Source organism: Coturnix japonica, chromosome 3 (genome assembly GCF_054131305.1).
Source record: "Coturnix japonica strain WE chromosome 3, WE-NBRP24, whole genome shotgun sequence".
NCBI classification, from domain to species: domain Eukaryota; kingdom Metazoa; phylum Chordata; class Aves; order Galliformes; family Phasianidae; genus Coturnix; species Coturnix japonica.
This window is the reverse complement of record NC_140665.1, coordinates 50,423,418-50,439,174: the sequence shown is the minus strand read 5'-3', so window position 1 is coordinate 50,439,174 and position 15,757 is coordinate 50,423,418. Positions and strand designations below refer to the sequence as shown.

Here is a 15,757-nt window from a genome sequence, read left to right as displayed (position 1 = left end):
GAGGTTTTGGAGGACCTGATATAAGCTCATTTCCTTCCTTATTACTCTATCACCTCTCTGCTGAGCTTGTTCATAAAAGCACTACAGAGTGATGAATATTCGCCTACATAGAGACCATTAACCAACTTAATGGAATCAGGGTGGCAACCCTGCCATGGGCAGGTCCCTTCCAATCTAAACCATTCCATGATTCTATTATTCTATCTGACAACAGTTTTCAACTATTAATGAGCTGATCTAAAAACAAAGCAGAGAATGTTAATGTTCTTTGTCATCCTTTTGTCTCCTGACATTTTGTGGACAACGTCCTGTCAATAACAAACTAAACCATAGAAACGTACTGTGGAAACTTTCATACTATCATGTACCAGTACTAACTTATAATCATACTTCTTTCCAAAAGTATAGCTGTCTCAAACATGTACTATTAGTTACACCCACCATCTTATGCAGTAGTTTTATTAAGGCACGGTAGTTTTCTACCAATAATTAACACTGCTCACTATGATAAATTAAGTCAAAGACAAGTAAAGATTTGTATATATTTTTAACTAGTAATTAAGTAGATCAGATCGATATTAAAAATAATGATGTGAACAATATGTATGTAATATGTATCAAGTTTGGCAGGTAACTTTATAATAGACAAATGTTACTGCCTGCTCCATCCTAACTCCTTCACCCTCAAAACACCAGACAACCAGGGAGGTACAGACATATTTGGAATTGCTCTAGCTCTCAAAAACACGCCATCCTGTGAAGTTTTATCTCACTGACCTCATGCTAACATCACAAAGCACCATTTCACTAACATCATTTCCAACCCAAGTGTATTATAAATGACTCCTACCCTTACACTTAACCACAACTGCACATCACAGTTAAATACACATAGATTACCCATTATTTGAGCTTTAAGGAAACAAAATTTCCAACCAAGCAGAACAGACAAAATATTCTCCAACTTCTGAAATAATTTTGCTGCTACTGTAAGAATAGAATGGGCTACAAATTCTGTTTGACACAATTTTACTAAGAATTTTGAAAGCAATTGTATTCACGTAACTTTGCAGAGATGTCAAAGCAAAGCTGCTCTACTATGAGCCTAGTATCGTGGCCTTCCCTGGGCATCAAAACAGACTATCATATCACACAGCATCAAGAAGTCTGACATTACAGTCTGCAAGTTCATAGTTTAATCATACCTTTACCCGTGTAGAAACTTTTATTGACTAAAAGAGCATTGGGATTTAATTGCAGGAGTCTATCAACATCTGGCCAAATATAAGTAACTCTCTCACTAGAGAACTATTTCCAACTATAAAGACTGTCTTCCTAAACATAGCTGATGTAAAATGGGAAAAAGTCAAAACTGTCTCTCTCTGTTGTTACAGAAGACTATGAACTGGACCCTCTCCTCTATAATGTTAGCAGTAGAGTTTGAGAAACTCAAATCTCATGATGAATGTGTGTTCGCAGTTGTCACAGAGGATGCAGTCAGGCACTGTCAGCATGCACGGATGTCAGCAACAGACGGGCTTACACTAATCTCTACAGTGCTTCTTTACCATTGCCGATGTGTGTCCAGGATGATATAAAATCACCCACAAAGACCACCTAAACTGGCAGTAGTTAGAGCACAAAGTGATACGTTTTCCAGGTAACTGAACTATTTTAGCTGTTTCTGAAAGACACAGGACATGAAACTCCACATACTTTGAGGACCCTTCTGAACAGACCGCACTCAAATGCCACACAATGACGAACACTGTTAATAGATGCCAGCAGCTCAGTCTCTGCTGAATACCGATTTTAGTCTAAACTAAATGGTTTTTGCTATAAACTAAATAGTGTCATGCCTTGTTGTCAAGGATGGGTAGCTCCAGTAATTATTTCATACTATTATTTCTTGACACACTACACGTGTTTTGTTTTAGCGCAAACCACAAATAGAAAATATATCAATACAGAGAATGGGCCATTTCTTGAATTTAACAGAAAAGAACAATACACACTGTCTAACAAGACTAATTCTAATAACCCCAATCTGTCCTGTTAGCTTTTTTTTTAAAACACAAAGCTGCTTTCTGCCTAAGCACAGACACTGCTTTATGGAAAAACCGTTCATTAAATAATCTTATTTCAACAAAATTAAACATTCTGCTCTATTACATTCTCCGAGATGATATCATGTTCTACGACACCTAATTGGATATTTCTTTCAGCCTTTTAAATTGCTTATTAGAAAACATTCCGTATCACTAATTCTTCATAAACCACTCGAGAAGGAACGCACACCCAGACTCCAGCAGCAGCTCACCACCAAACCCAGCACTGGGAAGTTCCAGGTACACCACCAGTGTCCAGGGAGGATGAGGTTAGCCTGGTCAGCCCAGGAGCAACACCAACCCTCTGAAGCCAAATAAAGGTCCAACATGCGCTATAACTTGCAGAAAATAATCAGTTTTTGTTCTTGTTTATTTTTCCTGCTTTGGTATTTCGTGAGGTTTTCTCACAAAGAGTATCAAAATATTTTACTGCATTACCTTTAAATGCTGTCTGACTTTCCAATTTCAATTCCCCTCGGCTCCTCTAGTTTTTACTTTTCTATTGAACTGAACTACGCATGCAAATAACCCATCTGCTCTCCTTCATACAGAAGTTACTATAAACTGCTATTTAAAAATTAAACTTTCTGCAGCAACCAAACATGGACTTCCTCCTCTATAACACAAGAGCCATTAAAACAAAACTTTTAATAATTACCATACACTCTTATTTATTTATGTCACCTCTTGACAGCTCCCATAAATGAGAGATTTCAGCCAGAGCTGCAGGAGTTTATCACAGCTCACTGAGGTTGCAACAAAGTGAACTTATATTCTTAATACTGCAGGCAGAAATTTCTTTCATATTAGAGTGGCATTTTTCAGACCTCAGAAGTGTATTAGAAGAGAACCGTCAAACACAAGTAAAAATGAAATAAAAACCAAAACCCACAGTAAAATTGTTTTCTGTTACACAAATTGAGGCGCAACAAATCAAACCCATGTGTGCATGAAGTGGCCATAAACACCTTCCCAATTACTTTTGTACAATATTTACAGCTTTCACATCAGTTTTAGAAGTTCTACGGTTTTCCTGTTGAGATCTCAACTCCTCTGATATGAGTAGAATGTGAATAAACACGCAGGAAAAAGGATAAAAATGGCCACGCAAAATCATCATAGCAGCACAACCAAATGCTGGGGGAATTTCTATCAGATAATTACAACCACATTGTTGTAATGTAGAACTTTAAGACTACCATCATATCTTCTGGAGCATGAGCCCTGAAATTCCTATCCAAAGAAAGAGGGGGGGGACAAAAAACAGCATGTATAGATTTTGGCTTACTCAGATGAACAACTTTGCTGACAATCACAGCAATCAGTGACAAAGGCAACATTCAATATCAAGAAAGCAGTAAAAGAGGCATGCCCAAGGCAGGAGGAGGAAACATGGGCAATGCTGTGAGCATAAACAGTTGTGGTCCACATTCAACTGTTATTACTCTGGTGTACTGTTTTGCAGGTGTACAAATGTGCCCAAAAGGCAAATGAAAATAAGCACCCAGAATGCCTAACACTTCCTTACAACAATGAGGTAACTCCTATTCAGACTGTATTAATGATGGTGAGAAATTAATCGCGGGAAAATAAGAAACAAGCAAAGAGACTTTTAATTTGACAGGCAACGTTACACATGACACTTGTATGTCCTCTGATTATTTCACATAAGGGATTTGGAAACAGCGCATCAGACTGTTCCTGCAGCCCAAGCCGTACCGTCTCTCTTCCACATCCACAGCTTGGTGAGAAAGATTCTGGGGACAAATCTTACTGGGGGTGTCCCACTGCTAATGAGTGGTTAATTAATGTCAATTGTTTCACTTGCAAGTGAAGTTCATTATAATAAACCAGAATTATGTGGTGCCTCTCGTTTGCCACTTAAGCAAGGAACCCAAAGAGTGGATGTTCCCAGAGGTTCACACAGCCTTCACAATGACTGATGACTTCTCAAAGTCCAAGGAGAGTCGCCAGTTGGTTATAGCGGAAACACTTCCAACCCTTCCACCTACAAAGGATTCCTGCCTTCAGGATGTCAGACAAGCACTAATTTCACTTAAGAAAAATACAGCCTCGATGAATTGCTTTTTAATACTTCCTGCTGAAATAGAACTGCTGTTGCAAAGTCTCCCTGCAAAGAGAAACAAAACCGTACAAAGCTGCTATTTCCAAATAAAATGGCACAGACAGCTTGAAACCGACATTCTTATGAATTCTGTGCTACTTCAATTAAAAGCAGCACCCAAAGTTACTGATCAAAGTGTACCGGTGAAAAACACCATTCTCCATTTTCTATCTAGCTTGCATCCCCCCCTCACAGTTTCTTTCCTTCTTCAGGAACTGCCAGACAGTTCCTCCTACTGACAAAGGGGAGTTACAATTGAAAACCAAGTAATTTCACAAATAGCTGTTCTAACCCATAGCACACTACTTCACAGATGCTGCTTATGAAACCTGGTAAGAAAAAAAAAAAAACACCAAGTAGTCTCTTTAAATAAAATAATTTTAAAAGCATTTTCCCCTTAACTTATCAGACTTTTCAGAGAGCAAAGGTACACAGCCTATTTGTTGATTCCCAAGAGGATCAGCAATTAATGCTTCCTGAAGACTGGAACCCATCATCCCTCCCGCTGGGAAGACCAGTGGTTTATAAATGGGTGCTCATCCATTCATCCATTAACCGAGGTGAGGCAAGTAAAGCACTGTCCCCTCATCACAATATGAGGAACCAGCCCTTGCTGGACCCAGCTTAAAGTAGGAGCAAAGACAGCGAGAGCTCCACTCTGATGGTAGTACCTGGAATTGTGACACACAGAATCAAGTGGGAATGATCTGAAGGGGCTGTTTGCTGAACCCACCTGCAGAGCTGGATGCAGCATTATCATCAGTGGAGCCAACCACAGCATGCAACGAAACCACACCGCGTTGAAATGTAAAGATAGCTCGCTAGTATGTCATAACACCTGACAAGCCACATAACCGACCTTCCCAACTACAGCCATACACAAACAGCAAGCATTGACCTCCTGGATGGGACATGTTGCAGTATTAGCTAAGCACGCACAACACACAGCTCCCGACTCCCCTCACCTACCAGCAATTCCCCTGCTGGTGGCTTGAAAGCCATGAGAGGAAGGCCGTGCAAAATGGTACTCATTGCTTTCATTTTTCTGTGAACCTAGTTCAGAAAAACAGCAACCTGAATAAACGGTGACATTTCAGGCTTAAAAAACTTCCAGCTCTATCATAAAGTTTAACCTTGTAACCAATGGCCGGCTGTATCACAAACAGTTAAAAGCCCAAAGAATGGCCTTGTGGGGTGCTACCGCACAAACCAAACACGATGCGCTGCCAAGGGCTCAGGCAGACACATGTACCATTATTCAGCAAGGACCACATGAATGCATATGGCTCTCTGTTTTGTCTTCATAGTAACAAGAAGGTTTGTAAACAGATCTCGCATATGAGGCAATCAGTCACTTGAGAATCTAAAAATCTGCCTGCAAAGCGCAGATCTGCACCGCCATCGCGTTTGGGTGCACAATTAAAGGTCTCCTGCACGGGTGCCTCGGGGCAGGCGCTGCTCCTGCTGCTCCCGGCACAGCGGCGATGCTGACACCACTGCAGTGGGATGCGGAGCCGGGGCAGTGCTGTATGCTGCAGACCTTCAGTGCTGGATCTCTCCATCGACAAAAGCGATGGCAGCACGTTGGCTTGTCCCACGCTGCCCTGCCGCTGTCCTTTGCGCGGCTGAAAACCACGGCAGCCTTAAATGCACTTAGTGGAGACGGCAGTGACTTTGAAAGGCTCACGTGGGAAAAAGCCTCCCAGCCTCACCTACACAGCAAATGCTTTTTGGAAGACGAGGCAATGCAAAAAAAGGAAATCTCACATAATCCATACCTAAAGTTTCAGAAGCATCAGCTGACTGGAAGGGTAAGGCAACATTCAGCTGTTAATGAATACAATCTCCCGGTTACCGTTTGTCCACGCCAGCACGTCCACAGGCTGCAAACTCGGTGCGGTGCTGCCCGAGCCTGGCACCTATCGCCTGCACGGCCAAAGCACGGCGGGCTCCGCAACCCGGGGCGGCCTGGGGCCGGCAGCTCCTTCGGCTCCCGCAGCCCGGGTGGGGGGAAAGCGAACAAATCAAGGAGCAAGTAGAGCGGTACCCTCAGCTAAGAGGGAACGCGGCGTGCTCCTGCTCGGTAACGTACGAGCAAGGTCAGGGTTACAGTAAAGTTTGCTCCGTTTCTATAGGAGAGGAGGGAAATTACCCAGCTACATGTTTCCACCGAGGCTATTGATTTTAAAAGCCGCCTGAGAATTACTGCGATAATAATAATAAGAGCCCTTTAATACGCGAACACAAATTTAATTCCTGCCATATCCACACCGAAGGAAATGAAAAAAAAACAAAACCAACCCAAAACACGCACACATCAAAACAACGTTCGTCCATCGGCGCCGACTAATCCGAAGAACAGAGTTCCCTTTCTGGGAAACCGAGCGCTGAGCGCCGTTATCGCGGGGTGCCAAGTCGGGCTCCCCCCGCACGGCCCAGCCCGGCCCGGGGTTCCCCGGCCTCGCCCGCCCCGCCCCTCCGGGACCCGCCGCCGCCTCCCGGGATGGCGTTGCGAGGTGGCCTCGCCGGGCGCGGACGTGCCGCTTACATAACAGCCGCCGGCCGCTCCGGTTACATAAGGGCTCTCGCCCCCGGCAGCCCCCGCGCCTCCGGCCGCTTCCCGGAGGGAGCCCCGCGGGCGGGCGGGCCCCGGCGGCGGCCGAGCCGAGCCCCTCGTTAACCCCCTTCCTGTGGCGTTCACACGTCATGGAACATTCCCGGAACGGGCCAACGTCCCACCCACTTCGGGGAACGGCCGCCGAGGCGCAGCGCGCGCACACGCGGCCCGGCGTCCCCGCACCCCCCCGCCCCGACCCCCCTGCGGCCGCCGCCGCCGCGCCGGGTGGCCCCGGGAGCCCCCGCCAGGAGAGCGCGGCCCCCCCCTCCCCCTTCCCTCCGTTCGCCGCCCGCCGGTGACCATGCCCCTTCCCCGCCGCGGGAGGGCATTACGCAAGGCGCTGCCCTCATCTGCATACGGTCGCCGGGTATTCCCCGCGCCGCTCGCGCCGTGACACCCGCGCCCCCCGCCCGCCGCACCGTGCCTGCACCCCGCCGGCCCCCGCTGCCGAGCCCCGGCCCCGCGCCGTCCACCCCCACCCCCCGCTGTCAGCCGGGCGGGGGGCGGCTGCGGCAGCGCTGCCGCTCACCTGGCGAGTGGCCGCCGAGAGCCCTCCCGGTGCCCTTTCGCTGCCTCCGCTCCCGTCTCTCCTCGCCGGAGTGAGGCGGCCGGCGGCGTCGCTTTATATAAAGACGGACAGCGGTATTCCAGCGGCCAAAGGGGCGTCTGTTTCACGTATTTATCTTAAGGCAGCTCATCGCTCTCCCTCCGCACGGCAGAGACCGGCGGGCGGAAGGGAAAGAGAGAGAGAGATGGAGCGGGAGCCGCTCTCGCTCGGCAGCCGCTCGGCCGGGCTATTGGTGGCAGCGCTGCCCGGCGCACAACTTGCAGGGCGGCGAGCGCGGGGAGCGCGCCGCGCCTGACGTCACCGGGTCCCCCCGCGCGCCGGCGGGGAGCGAGCGGCAGCGCCCGGCCGAGGGGTGATGGGCACCGCCCGCGTGTGTCTGTGTGTGAGTGTGAGTGTGTGAGTGTGTGTGTGTGTGTGTGTGTGCGAGGCGGCGCGGGGAGAGGGAGAGGTGCGTCGGGAGGGCGTGGGGGGGGCAGGGGGCCGGGCCTGGGCCGCTCCCCGCCGGAGGAGAGCGCCGCTCCCCCGCCCCCTCCCTCCCCGCAGAGGGAACTCCCAGGAGAGCCGGTCCCGGCTCGCCATGCACGGGGCCGCGCGTCCTCCGGCCTGAGAATTTCCTCGCAGGACGTGGGAGTCTCCTTGCGCCGCCCCCCGGTCTCTGTGCTGCTCGGGATCACGTTAGCTGTCAGCGAGCGGAACGCCGCCGGCCGACACTCGCTCGCCCCCGACGCTCGGGGACACGCGGGGGCGCGGCGCTGCCCCCGAGAGCCCCGGGCCCTTCCTAACGCCCAGTGGCCGCCCTCGCAACACGGGGAGACCTCGGCCTCAGCCCGGCTAACGGCCCCGGGACTCTCGCCCCCGTCACCGTCCCCCCCCATACCCATATGGGTATGCCGCCGCTTCTCACGGGGCCGCCCGCAGCCAATGAACGCCCGCAACGTCGGGCGGCCGCCGCGGGGCGGGGCGAGCCGGGGCCGCGCTCCCGCCGCAGTCCCCCCCTCCGCCGGCGCCGGGAGCGGAGCGGCCGCAGGGGAATCCCCACCGGCGGGGCGGGGCCGTGGTGCCGTGCCGTGCTGTGCCGTGTAATGCCGTGCCGTGCCGTGCCGTGCCGAGGGCGGCGGGGCTCATCACGGCACGGACGCGACCAAATGCCCCGACGCGGCTCCCAGCCGTTGGGGGCTGCGGGCCCTCCACCCGAGGGTCCCGGGGTGCCGTGCGGGGCTGGGCAGGGCAAGGTCCTCCTTAAGCCCTTCTTACTGCAGGGCTCGCACCCGCGGACACCTCGGTGGTGAGGGGACGAACCCGAAGCCTGTCAGCACAGCCGCCCGTGTTCTCTCGGTTTCTCGTGTGACGCTGCTATTGCTGACACCGAGCGCTGCCCAACTGAGCTACTCTGTCTGACCTTGGGCTCGCGGTTTGTTCGATGCGGTGTCGGGTGAAATGAGGGGCAGGCAGTAGTGCCGGGGGTTGCTCTGAATGGAGGCTCTCCCGAGCCCTTGAGCCGCTCGTTTCACCCCGTGCCGCTCTCTCGCAAGACGCGACCGGCCCACACACAGCAACGCTCAGCGTCCGCATTAAAGGAAGCTCTTATCAGCCTCTATTCTGAAAGCAGAGTAGAAAACGCTCTTTCGGTGACAGCTTTTCAAAATAAGGGTCTTTTTCCCATTACGTTACTTAACCTCAGCACGACCTCCTCCATGCCCTTTGCTACGTTCTTCCTCAGCTCGGCAGCATCCGAGTCGGAGCCTCCTCCATCCCCATCGCTCCACCACGAACGCTGCGGGCGCTGCTCTTGGGGCAGAGGCCGAAGCTGCATTGACAGCGTTGGCCAGGACCCCGCAGCAGGTGGGACAGCCTTCATCAGCCCCTGCCAGCAGCTCCGCGGAGAGGCAGCAGCTGTCCGAATCGCTTTCTCGCGCCTGGATGTGGCAACAACGTAACTTAATAAGGATGTCTTTGTATCATCCTTATTTGTATCATATTTGTATCATGTCTGTGTTCCCTCCTAGTCGCTCTGCCGTGAGAACTAAGGGAGTTTTCAGGTGTGAGAGTTACAGCTGTTATTTAAGGATAGGTTATCAGAAAAAAAGAGTCACCCTCATGCTGGGAAAGCGCCTTGGCCGCCACAGCCGCTGTTGGTAGGAAATGCAATAACCACAATATTCAGCAGCGATATTCGCAGTTTATGAAAGGCTGTAAATTACTCTGAAAACGTGGTCTGATCTCAGAACGTACAGAATCCATCAGTATTGTAAATGGCGCCGCTCCCTCAGCAGATAATAGAAAACATTACCTGACTTTTCTCTAACTTTCAGCTCTTCCTAGTTGAATTGAAATGTCAAATTACCGCTCCTAAAAGAGCCAACAATTTGAAAGGAATTCATCCCGTCTTTCCTTGGGGGAAAAATAAATAAATAAATAAATAATCACTTGGTCCCTAAGCCTGGACCTGCAAAGCTCTTACCCATTTCTTCACAGTTATTAGCGATGCATCCCTTCCAGAGGACGCTTCCCTAACCTAGGGGTGGAGTTGGTACCACCATCCATCAGGGAGCTGTCAGGAGGGGTTGACTGGAGGAACACTCCTTGTCCCCTCCATAGGGGTTGCGGCACCTCGCCCTGGGGCTGGGGGAGATGGGAGACAGACCCATCCGGGTCAGGAGTCTCGGCAAGTTCCCTTAGGGCTGCGCTGCCTCCTGCTTTGCTCTGGATACCGAACGCATCAGCCTGCACAGCAGCATTTCTCCCATTTACTGCAGGGACTTTTATTTTCAGAGGCATTTACCTCCTGCTGACCCCTCCGGGACAGATAACCAGCAGCCACGAGTTTCACATATCAGTCATTCAATACCATAAAGCACATTTCCAGCCACAGCGCTCCACCTTCCCACTTGAGCACATTGCTTTCATGTTGCTCAATTGCCCTCCCACCCTCTGAGAAAAGGCGCTGCTGGGTCACCCTCCCAGCACCTCCATGGGTGTTGCATGACGCAGGGCTGCCACATCTTGTTTATCTGCCCTCCTGTGCAAACAGGAGCAATCTTTCCTCACAGGGAGTGTGCCTGGGACTCCTCCACAGAGCACAGAGGAGTTCCCGTGAAGCATTTATGTGCAGCAGCTTCAAGCTTCCACAGAACTAAATGGAGCCCAGGGCTGGGGTGGTTGGTTCGAGTCAGTCACTGTGCAGATACCCCTGGCCAATAGCCAGAAGGAAGGAGAGTATTATTTGCCTGGAGTGAACAAATTGATCTGTTTCCTGAAGGAAAAAAAAATATATATCATTTTTTCTGCTATATTGAACGTTCCCCCCTCAAAACAGCGGTTTTCTGCACTGAAAGCATTTCCAGATGCAGAATGAGCATGCTGTGTGTGATCATCAGCAGCTTGATAATAACATGTCATCACCTGACCCTGGAACAGGGAAAGAACGAAAAAGACCAAATTGTCTGAAATTACTTCCCTTTGTGGGAATATTTTTTAAAGCTCGTGAATTCTGGGAAAGGATTCTTAAATAAAACATGATGATTTTTAACCACTTCCATTTTTCACAGCTACTTAGCGAGCCGAGTAAGAAAACATACAGTGTTGACCAGAAACTCAGCCAAGTGACTGCGTGCACTTCTAACGTGAGATAAACAAACCCTTTAAGTGCTACAGCCAGACTCCCCTTGATCATTCTCATTGATATCACAACCCACTTAGGGTTCTGAGAGACCCTCGCTTCTAGACATTTGTGGAAAATATTTTGCCTTACTAATAAGCAGCGACCTCAGCACTTTATACTGCTGGTTATTTCTCCTTGGGGGAAAAGAAATAGCTCCCACCTACTTTGTGTACTGCACTCAGTGGTGTGTTCACCCCACCCTTCCTGCTGCCCCACTTTTTCTAGGAACAGCTGAAGTAAGAGCCTGCCAAAGGCACAGCATGATTTAGCAACTTTTGAGTTATATATAGCTGAATAATTAAGTGCCTTTATTTTCTAAAGGCTTACCTCTTTGTATTCCCATTGGACCCAATAGCCTTTCATTTAGCATGCTCCTCAAATAGGTGACTTTCAGTTTTGCATCATCTCTCAACCCAAAGAAAGCACAGGTGCTCTCACGTATGGAGGATTTCTATACGGGCTGGGGGGGGTGGGGGGGGAGGGAAGAGAGACACTCTGCTCTGTGTCCCAGAACGCTCCCCACAGTACCTTTGCTCACAGCCAATCCAGAGCCAAGTGTGCCACCTGCTGAAGGACTCAGCCACCTCCTGTTGGCTTGGGATTCCTGCTGTTTCTTTCTCTTTCCTTAACTTTGCAGGCCTTCACAGGCCTTCACACAAGGATTTTAATAAGGAATTGAACAGAATCAGAGAATCACAGAGCTGTAGGGGCTGGAAGGGACCTCTAGAGATCATCAAGTCCAACCACTCCTGCTAAAGCAGGTTTCCTACAGTAGGTTGCACGGGAAAGCATCCAGGTGGGTCTTGAATATCTGCAGAGAGGGAAACTCCACAACTCACCATGAGGAATTAACCAGCAGTTGGAAGGCTATGAAGATGCACATGAGGAAACATTATCCAGGCTAGTTCCATCTAATTGATGTGTAAGCAAGGCAATTTGAGATCAAAATAAATCCTCAGTCTGAGAGAACATATAAGCATTACTCCAACATTGCCACTTTTGCCAGAAGTGGGATAAATATCAAGAATTGAACCTATACCTTTAAAATAGCTTAGACTTCAGGGCTAATATGTACAAGTGGACATGTTGTTGTACTGACACCATGGCCCTTGCTGTGTAGGCATTAGTGGGGCTTTAACAAATGAGCAAACAGCTTCCTCCAGACAGACAGCAGCTCCCTTTGGTAGCACTCCCTCCTGTCAATCTTTTGGTTGAACAAGCTCAAAAACAGTTTTACAGAGTCGTTGCCATGACTTGTTCGACACACCTAGATGGTGTCCTCTAGTTAACTAGCTCTTGTCACTCAGATCTTCGTGCAGGTTAATGCATCGCTTTCAGAGCGTAACTGAAGTGTCAAAAAAAAGTTGAAACATTGGTCAGTGTTGTTTTCGTGTTGTAGTGACAGATCATAAATTAATATGTTAACAAGACAAGGATTTTTATCTGTGGGGCTAGAAACTGAAAAAATTGTTATGAGAACCTTTCATTTTTTCCAGTCTGATTTAAATTCTTCTCATGTATGTTACAGTACATGATCAAAATATCTAAAACTCCAATTCACTGAAATTAACAGTTAATGCACGTCTTTGAAGCTTATCACACATCTGTACTGGGCTCGTTCATTCCTAAGAAATCTCATTCTCAAAAATTCCCATGAAAAACATTCATTAAAACTTCAGTTGGAAAGTGAAAAAAAATGAAATAAAATGCTTTAAAATTAAAATGCACAGTTTGAGACATGGAACAGTTTGAAGTGTTTCTATCAGTTCTGTCACATAAAGTCTTAACTACCCCTTCATATGGCATATTAAAATCTGTGATACCTGAAAGTATGCTTCTCAAGGTATCACGTAGGTGTGAGATACAAGGGAAGTAAAGCTCACGGTCAGCAACCACAGGCCAAGAAGAAATCACAGAATTGAGTTGGAAAGGATCCTCCTAAAGGTCAATAATCCAGCTCCTCTGTGATGCACAGGGACACCTACAAGTAGATTAGATTGCTCAGAGCTCCTTCAGCCTGACCTTGAGTGTGTCTCCAGGGACAGGGCATCCATCACTTCTCTGGGCAACCTGTGCCACTGCCTCAGTAAATCTAACTCTAAATATGCCATCACAATCAGAGTATCTATACTACCTATCAGTGACCAAAAAAAATGGTCTAGGAATCACTGTGGGCAGTACTGCAAGAATGTTGGTGCAGTGTTCAGCAGTGGCCAAAAAGACAGATTGGTTATTAGGAGACAGAAAGGAGAAGGATATAAAAGCTTCAGCACTGCATGAAGCCACAATGGCACACATTTTTTACAAAGTAAGGCTGTGGTGAAATTAAAGCAGAGTGAGAAGGACAACCTAGAATGGCTTCCCAACAGGACTAAGCAAACCAAACCATCCCCAGACCAGAAGGAAGGTGCAGATGGGGAGCAAGGAGAACACTGTGCCTGTGCTTACCTTGAGCTCCCGAGGTCACAGAACCACAGAATCACTAAGGTTGGAAAAGACCTACAAGATCATCCATTCCAACCATCCACCAGTCACCAATAGTTCTCAAGAGGTGTGTCTCCAATGGAGTTTTTCAGGATCACAAAACAGTGGCCATCCTTTGGTGGCATCTAATCAATTATTATTAGTCATGAGGAGAGCATGAGCCAGAATTGAGCATGCACTGACACTGAACCTAACAACCAGCAGGGTGGCCTGCCCTGCTTCAAAATAAGAACCAGGTAGCAGATTTGGAAGAGGCAAAAAATAGATTACATTTTCTACTTTAATAAACCCAAATGTATTGAAAGACCTCTAGCGAGGTACTGATTTGTCATGATGTAGCCAATCCTAATAGCAAAAAGATCAATATAAGCTCTATCTTCTGAATACTACAAGTTTATAAATGTGAAATATCAAGATGGGAAACTTTGTATGAAGTTTGTGTTTTTTGAACTTAGAATATTTTTTTCAGACATTGTCACTCCAATTAGTTGGTCAGCATATGTTTTGCATTTTAGAATCCATATAGCACTCGTCTGTAATAAAGAGATATGAAAAGAATATGAGTCATTAGTCATATTCAGGAAACATGTTTCTGAAAAATTAATACATGACCAGTTGCCAGTAAGTAGCAATCTGCTACTTATACAAATAAAGCATGTTATAGAGCTATGTATTTTAATGATAGTCTTTAAATGTTAAAATTGTTGTAAACTGTAATGGAAACAACATTTCTCTAATGGAATACTTAATCTTACTTAAGACCCACTAAAGACGGCATAATGATTCCTTCATCAATGGGAGCTGGGTAAAATTGCATCGCTGGTATTGTACGGTAAAGCATGAAGCAAAGCCATGATGTAAAGGTATTCTTATCACTAAGTGCAGGAACAAAGCGAGTGATTTTGGTGATGCTCTCTTGGGCCTGAGGTTAAACAAATGCTTAAGTGTTATGGACTTTACAATCTTCTGCCCTCCATCCTTTCTCATAGACAGTGACATTTCTTACGCACCTCTGGGAGAAGTGCAATTGAGCCCAAAGCAGTACACTTAATAAAAGGTTTCCTTTCTCCAGCTACTAATATGAGTGTACACGATTTTCTGTGTTTTTGAGAATCACTGGATTTTTCATGTGAGTAGGTACTACTAAATTAAAAAGACTGTATTCATTTACTGTTGCTGAGTAACAGTTTTAATTGCGGTCTCAGGATAATTATGAAAAAAAAAAGGAAAAAAAACACAAACCTGATATAGAGAAATAATAATAATAATAAAAGTAGTCATATTGTCTTTTTGGCCATTAAGGACACTGACTGACTGCTCAAAAAAACATTTTTACCCCTAAGCTAAAAAATTGTCATTGGCAATGTAATAAAAGTACTTTGTTATGGAACAGGTGGGGAAAGGCAATTGGTAGATAGCAACACTTAGAAATGGAAATCAACCCCTGGGCCTACAGCATCACCATCAGCATTCCTGGCTCACAGTCTGTTTTAGTAATCTAGAGATAACTAGAAGAGCAAATTAAAAGTTCCATGACATCTTCATTTGAGCTGTAATTATATTTCTATACTCCATAAATGTCTGAAGCTGCGGAGGAGTTAACAGCAGCTGTAAGCAGTGGGCAGGGAAAACTCATTCACACCCATACAATAACTTAAAAACCACCTTTTTGTCTTATAGTCTCTGCCCTAGGCATCTGTAAAGGTCTGTTAAACAGCATAGGTGACATGCTTTTCTTTCAAAGTATCAAAAATGCATCTTTGCAAAAAATAATAAATAAAAATCAGAGAATCAGAATCAGAGAATCATTAAGGTTGGAAAGACCTCTAAGCTCATTGAGTCCAACCATCAACCCACCCCTGCCATACCTACTAACTACATCTCTCAATGCTACATCCACACCTCCAGAGACATTGACTTTACCACCTCCCTGGGCAGCCTGTGCCAGTGCCTCACAACCTTCCCTCTGTGAACAAATTTTTCCTAATATCCAATGCAAACTTCCTCTGGCACAACTTAAAGCTTTTACTTCTCATCCTATTGCTGCTACATGGGAGAAGAGGCCAACACCAACCTTGCTTCAATCTCCTTTTGAGCAGACTTGGAATCCCTTTGCTTTCTCTCTGCCTCCTCAGGGCCACAGGAGCAGAGTAACAGCCAGAAGCAGTACACAAGTGAATGTTTCTTCATGACA

At 47.2% G+C, this 15,757-nt stretch overlaps 1 protein-coding gene across 15 annotated transcripts in view; it reads right to left on the bottom strand.

The window, feature by feature from the left end:
• The window catches only part of HIVEP2 (HIVEP zinc finger 2), a 124,933-nt gene extending 116,872 nt beyond the window's left edge, over positions 1-8,061 (bottom strand). For 2 of the 15 annotated variants that reach the window (XM_015858312.3, XM_085543507.1), the window contains exon 1: positions 7,380-7,826. The gene's annotated coding sequence lies outside the window, so the exon portion shown is untranslated. Of the gene's footprint in view, positions 1-6,011; positions 6,488-6,534; positions 6,707-6,781; positions 6,883-7,379 lie in introns of those variants that run through there. The other 13 variants (XM_015858321.3, XM_085543502.1, XM_015858319.3 and 10 more) reach the window with 12 other exon arrangements.
• Between the last annotated feature and the right edge of the window lie 7,696 nt (positions 8,062-15,757).